The sequence below is a fragment of the Oncorhynchus gorbuscha genome, linkage group LG22 (assembly GCF_021184085.1).
Source record: "Oncorhynchus gorbuscha isolate QuinsamMale2020 ecotype Even-year linkage group LG22, OgorEven_v1.0, whole genome shotgun sequence".
Lineage (NCBI taxonomy): Eukaryota > Metazoa > Chordata > Actinopteri > Salmoniformes > Salmonidae > Oncorhynchus > Oncorhynchus gorbuscha.
In genome coordinates, this window is record NC_060194.1 from 16996088 (window position 1) to 17002680 (window position 6593).

A 6593-nucleotide genomic window follows, 5' to 3' on the forward strand; every position below is an offset into this window, starting at 1 on the left:
GTGCATTCACCTTATGACATCCAGTGGAACAGTCACTTTACAATAGTGCATCTAAATCTTAAGGGGGGAGGGATTACTTATCTATCCTAGGTATTCCCTTAAAGAGGTGGGGTTTCAGGTGTCTCCGGAAGGTGGTGATTGACTCCGCTGTCCTGGCGTCGTGAGGAGTTTGTTCCACCATTGGGGGGCCAGGGCAGCGAACGGATGACTGGGCTGAGCGGGCTGTACTTCCTCAGTGGTAGGGAGGCGAGCAGGCCAGAGGTGGATGAACGCAGTGCCCTTTGTTTGGGTGTAGGGCCTGATCAGAGCCTGGAGGTACTGGTGCCGTTCCCCCTCACAGCTCCGTAGGCAAGCACCATGGTCTTGTAGCGGATGCGAGCTTCAACTGGAAGCCAGTGGAGAGAACGGAGGAGCGGGGTGACGTGAGAAGGGCAGGAAGGTTGAACACCAGACGGGCTGCGAGGCGTTCTGGATGAGTTGAAGAGGTTTAATGGCACAGGCAGGGAGCCCAGCCAACAGCGAGTTGCAGTAATCCCAGACGGGAGATGACAAGTACCTGGATTAGGACCTGCGCCGCTTCCTGTGAGGCAGGGTGGTACTCTGCCGGATGTTGTAGAGCATGAACCTACAGGAGCGGGCCACCGCCTTGATGTTGGTTGAGCGACGGTGTTGTCAGGATCACGCCAAGGTTCTTGGCGCTCTGGGAGGAGGACACAATGGAGTTGTCAACCGTGATGCTTTGAATCATGGAGCGGGCAGTCCTTCCCGGGAGGAAGAGCAGCTCCGTCTTGCCGAGGAGTTCTTGAGGTGGTGATCAAGTCATCCACACTGATATGTCTGCCAGACATGCAGAGATGCGGTCGCCACCTGGTCATCAGAAGGGGGAAAGGAGAAGATTAATTGTGTGTGGTCTGCATAGCAATGATAAGAGGACCATGTGAGGTTATGACAGAGCCAAGTGACTTGGTGTATAGAATAGGAGAGGGCCAAGAACAGAGCCCTGGGGGACACCAGTGGTGAGAGCGCGTGGTGAGGGGACAGATTCTCGCCACGCCACCTGGTGGGCTGACCTGTCAGGTAGGACGCAATCAAGCGTGGGCCGCGCCGGAGATGCCCAACTCGGAGGGGTGGAGAGGAGGGATCTGATGGTTCACAGTATCGAAGGCAGCCGATAGATCTAGAAGGATGAGAGCAGGAGAGAGAGTTAGCTTTGCAGTGCGGGCCTCCGTGATACAGAGGAGAGCAGTCTCAGTTGAATGACTAGTCTTGAAACCTGACTGATTTGGATCAAGAAGGTCATTCAGAGAGAGATGGCGGAGAGCTGGCCAAAACGGCACGTTCACATTGGTAGTAGTATGGCTTCACTGAAGCCATATTGCTGTGTGAAGTGGACATTTCTTGGAGCAACAGGGCTCAGCCGCAAGTGGTAGGCACGAAAAGCTCATAGAACGGGACCACCGAGTGCTGAAGCACTTGAACATCGTCTGTCCTCGGTTGTAACACTCACTACCAAGTTCCAAACTACCTCTGGAAGCAATGTCAGCACAAGAACCGTTCGTCGGGAGCTTCATGAAATGGGCCGAGCAGGCGCACACAAGCTTAAGATCACCATGCGCAATGCCAAGCGTTGGCTGCATTGGTGTACAGCTCGCCGGCATTGGACTCTGGAGCACTGGAAACACGTTCTGTGGAGTGATGAATCACGCTCTACCATCTGGCAGTCTTGACGGACAAATCTGGGTTTGGAAGATGCCAGGAGAAAGCTACTGACCCCAATGCATAGTGTCAACTGTATAGTTTGATGGAGGAGAAATAATGTTCTGGGGCTGTTTTCCATGGTTCGCGCTAGGCCTCTTAGTTCCAGTGAAGGGACATCTTAACGCTACAGCATACAATGACATTCTAGACGATTCTGTGCTTCCAACTTTATGGCAACAGTTTGGGAAGATCCTTTCCTGTTTCAGCGTGACAATGCCCCCATGCACAAGCGAGGTCCATACAGAAATAGTTTGTCGAGATCGATGTGGAATAACTTGGCTACCTGCACAGAGCCCTGACCTCAACTCCATCAAATACCTTAGGGATGAATTGGGACGCTGACTGCAAGCCAGGCCTAAATGCCCACCATCAGAGCCCGACCTCACTAATGCTCCTGTAGCTGAATGGAATCAAGTCCCTGCATCAATGTTCCAACATCTGGTAAACCTTCCCAGAAGAGTGGAGGCTATTATAGCAGCAAAGTGGGGACCAACTCCATATTAATGCCCAGAATTTGGGAATGAGATGTTTGACTGGCAGGTATCCACATACTTTTGGTCATGTTGTGTATTTCTCAATATTGTCCACCATTAATTGGATATTTGAGTGATATAAAATACAAGTGAACTATACCTGACAAGTATGAGTTGCTTAGGTTCATTTCACCTTCTTTGTGGGCTTTGCCTGTCAAGCAGCAGAAGGGCGCATTTGCTGATGTACTGTTAGCCGATGGTGTTTGCTTTGCAAACTATCGGTAGAAACTTTGAACAGCTGGCTAAACATAGGGGTGAGTAGACCTAATGTACTTTTTTCTCTCAATTAATGTAAGCCTAACTAGCAAAGTTAGCTAACATTATCCCCTTTTCAACGTTATTCAATAGGCTACATTGATTAAAAGGACCACGTTAAAATTGGCTAGTTAGGTAATAACTGATCACGTCGAGCTAATTAACAAGTTAACCTTCAGGGGATAAACTAGATGGCTAAATCTAAGTGTTGTTTGATTCACGTGCCATCTGTAGTGGTGATAACAGTAGTCCGACTGATAGCTTTACCAGGATGAGTAACTGCCAAATCAACAAAACCAACACAAAGGTCACCATGTCATTGGGTTTAGATTAAAAGTCGATGACTTTTAGCAAATCAATCAATTTTCCACATTGATTCAACGTCATCTCAGTGGTTTTTTGGGTTGAAATGATGTGGAAACATTGTTGATTTAACCAGCTTTTGCCCAGTGGGTTTTGAATGACAAATTGCATGTTATATGATGCAGGCCTGCGAATGTAATGAATGCCTTGTGAGGAGCCTTCAGAGCACCTTTTTACTCTACAGTCTGAATACGCTCCTAAGTAAACACGAAAGGAAGAAAGGGCTGAACGCATTGGAGATGGACTGCTGACAAGAGATGGACATGAGGACCTGACAACCCTCACTGTATGGTGCTTTCCTTTCTTTCACTGTCTCTTATCGCCTTCCTCTCACCCCTTGGACTCATTAACAGCCAACCGCACTCACCGCCAGTGTCAAAATAACCAACAACCTTATTTTCCAAGTTCACTGCAGGATAGAAATGTACTTTCCCTTTCTCTTCCTGCATGCTGAGTCTTTCTTTGCCTTTCATAAAGATCTCATTATAATTATTTTGCAAGGTGTTGTAGAATGGCTGAAGCCACATTCTTCGTGTCTGCTCATACAAGTAAAGATTTCCCGTCCATCTTACTGAGTACAGATTTAGGTACCCTCAAGCTGTGCCTTTCTTTACCTAATGCAGAACGAAAGGAATTAATCACATGTGAACCAGAATGTTTTGCCCCTTTTTTTCACCTTTATTTAACCAGGTAAGCTAGTTGAGAACAAGTTCTCATTTGCAACAGCGACCTGGCCAAGATAAAGCGTAGCAATTCGACACATACAACAACACAGAGTTACACATGGAATGAACAAAACATACAGTCAATAATACAGTAGAACAAAAGAAAACAAAGTCTATATACAGTGAGTGCAAATTAGGTCAAATAAGGGAGTTGAGGCAATAAATAGGCCATAGTGGCGAATTAATTACAGTATGGCAATTAATCACTGGAATGGTAGATGCGCAAAAGATGGATGTGCAAGTAGAGACACTGTGGTATCTAAACATGGTGTAGTTTGAATTTCATTGTAGATAAAATGCATCCTCCAATTACATCGTCTGCCTACAGTATGCCATTTTTTTAATACCCTCAAACACCAAGTTAAGGCATACCTTATTTCAAAATAGACCATCAACACTGTCAATTGCGAATTTAAATTCTTCACGTTTTACCGGCGAAATGTCCACATCTGCATGCCAATCATTTGATCTCAATCAGTTTCATGGGAATATGCCTTTGGAGCTTCTTGAATGACTGTTGTGAGGGAATTAAGTAGAGGTCGACCGATTAATCGGAATGGCCGATTATACCTTTATTTAACTAGGCAAGTCGGTTAAGAACACATTCTTATTTTCAATGACGGCCTAGGAACAGTGGGTTATCTAATCTTGCAACCGTACAGTTAACTAGTCCAACGCTCTAACCATTGCACTCTACGAGGAGCAATGCAGTAGAAGCCAAGGTAAATTGCTAGCTAGCATTAAACTTATCTTATAAAAAAAAAAAAAAACATTTTTTTTAAAGTGGCAGTTTAATCGCAATTAAATGCAAGTAAAACTAAATGCATGCTATTCAATCGATCACTGCCCGCACCTGCCCGCCCGTCCAGCATCACTACTCTGGACGGCTCCGACTTAGATTACGTGGACAACTACAAATACCTAGGTGTCTGGTTAGACTGTAAACTCTCCTTCCAGACTCACATAACCAGTTAGGCATTAGGGGGGCTATAAAAAAAAATTGGATGAAAAACGTTCCCGTTTTAAACAAGATATTTTGTCACGAAAAGATGCTCGACTATGCATATAATTAACAGCTTTGGAAAGAAAACACTCGGACGTTTCCAGAAATGCAAAGATATTGTCTGTGAGTGCCACAGAACTGATGTTACAGGCGAAACCCAGATAAAAATCCAATCAGGAAGTGCCACATTTTTTTGAAACCGCCTCATGCCAATGACTTCTTATATGGCTGTGAATGAGCTACGAATGAGCTTTTCCACATATTCCCCAAAGTGTCTACAGCATTGTGATGTCTTTTTAGGCATTTCCATTGAAGAATTGCCGTAAGGGACCATATATAGCATGTGGTCACATGGTGTCTCCCGCAGAAAATCTTGCGTAAAATACTGAGGTAGCCATTTTTCCAATCGCTTCTTATGAGAAACCAATTGCCTCGACGGATAGCCCATTATCGATTTTCATGAATAGGAAACGTTTATAGGGGTATTTATGTCCGCTGCATTATGCTAATGCGTTTGAGGCTATGATTACGATCCCGGATCCGGGATTGCTCGTCTAAGAGGTTTTAAGCATTTCCAATCCAAAATTAAATCTAGAATCGGCTTCCTATATCGCAACAAAGCATCCTTCACTCATGCTGCCAAACATACCCTCGTAAAACTGACCATCCTACCGATCCTCGACTCCAACGATGTCATCTATAAAATAGCCTCCAACACTCTACTCAACAAATTGGATGCAGTCTATCACAGTGCCATCCGTTTTGTCACCGTAGTCACATACACTACCCACCACTGCGACCTGTGCACTCTCGTTGGTTGGCCCTCGCTTCATACTGCTAGTCGCCAAACCCACTGGCGACAGGTTATCTACAAGTCTCTGCTAGGTAAAGCCCTGCCTTATTTCAGCTCACTGGTCACCATAGCAGCACCCACTCGTAGCACGCGCTCCAGAAGGTATATCTTACTGGTCACCCCCAAAGCCAATTCCTCCTTTGGTCGCCTTTCCTTCCAGTTCTCTGCTGTCAATGACTGGAACAAACTGCAAAAATCACTGAAGCTGGAGACTCATATCTCCCTCACTAGCTTTAAGCACCAGCTGTCAGAGCAGCTCACAGATCACTGCACCTGTACATAGCCCATCTGTAAACAGCCCATCTATCTACCTCATCCCCATACGGTATTCATTTATTTATTTTGCTCCTTTGAACCCCAGTATCTCTACTTGCACATTCATCTTCTGCACATCTACCATTCCAGTGTTTAATTGCTATATTGTAATTACCTCACCACCATGGCCTATTTATTGCCTTAACTCCCTTATCTTACCTCATTTGCACTCACTGTATATAGACTTTTTTTGTTTTCTTTTGTTCTACTGTATTATTGATTGTATGTTTTGTTTATTCCATGTGTAACTCTGTGTTGTTGTATGTGTCGAATTGCTATGCTTTATCTTGGCCAGGTCGCAGTTGCAAATGAGAACTTGTTCTCAACCAGCCTACCTGGTTAAATAACGGTGAAATATATATATTTTTTAAACGGTAAGGTCTACCCTTGTTGTATTTGGCGCATGTGACAAATAAAAATGTATTTGATTTTAACTCAGCCTCTCTATATCTAGAACGGTGAATACAGGAGCCCCTCGAGGATGCGTACCTTCACTGAGACTGTACACACTGTACACAAACGATTGTCAAGCCTCTGACGCAGCACAAGCATTTTTTAAATGTACAGATGACACCGCTGTTGTGGGTTTTCTCCACCCAGACCAAGCCTATCTTCAAGGTTTTTACAAAAAAAAAGGAAATAAATGTGAAGAAAACAAAAGAGATGGAACTTGATTTCAGAAGGTAAAAAACTCCACTACCTCTTACGAAGATCAATGGGAAATCACTTGATCGAGTGGCCACAAAGAAGTACCTGGCAATCGAAATAGACAATAAACTGATATTCAA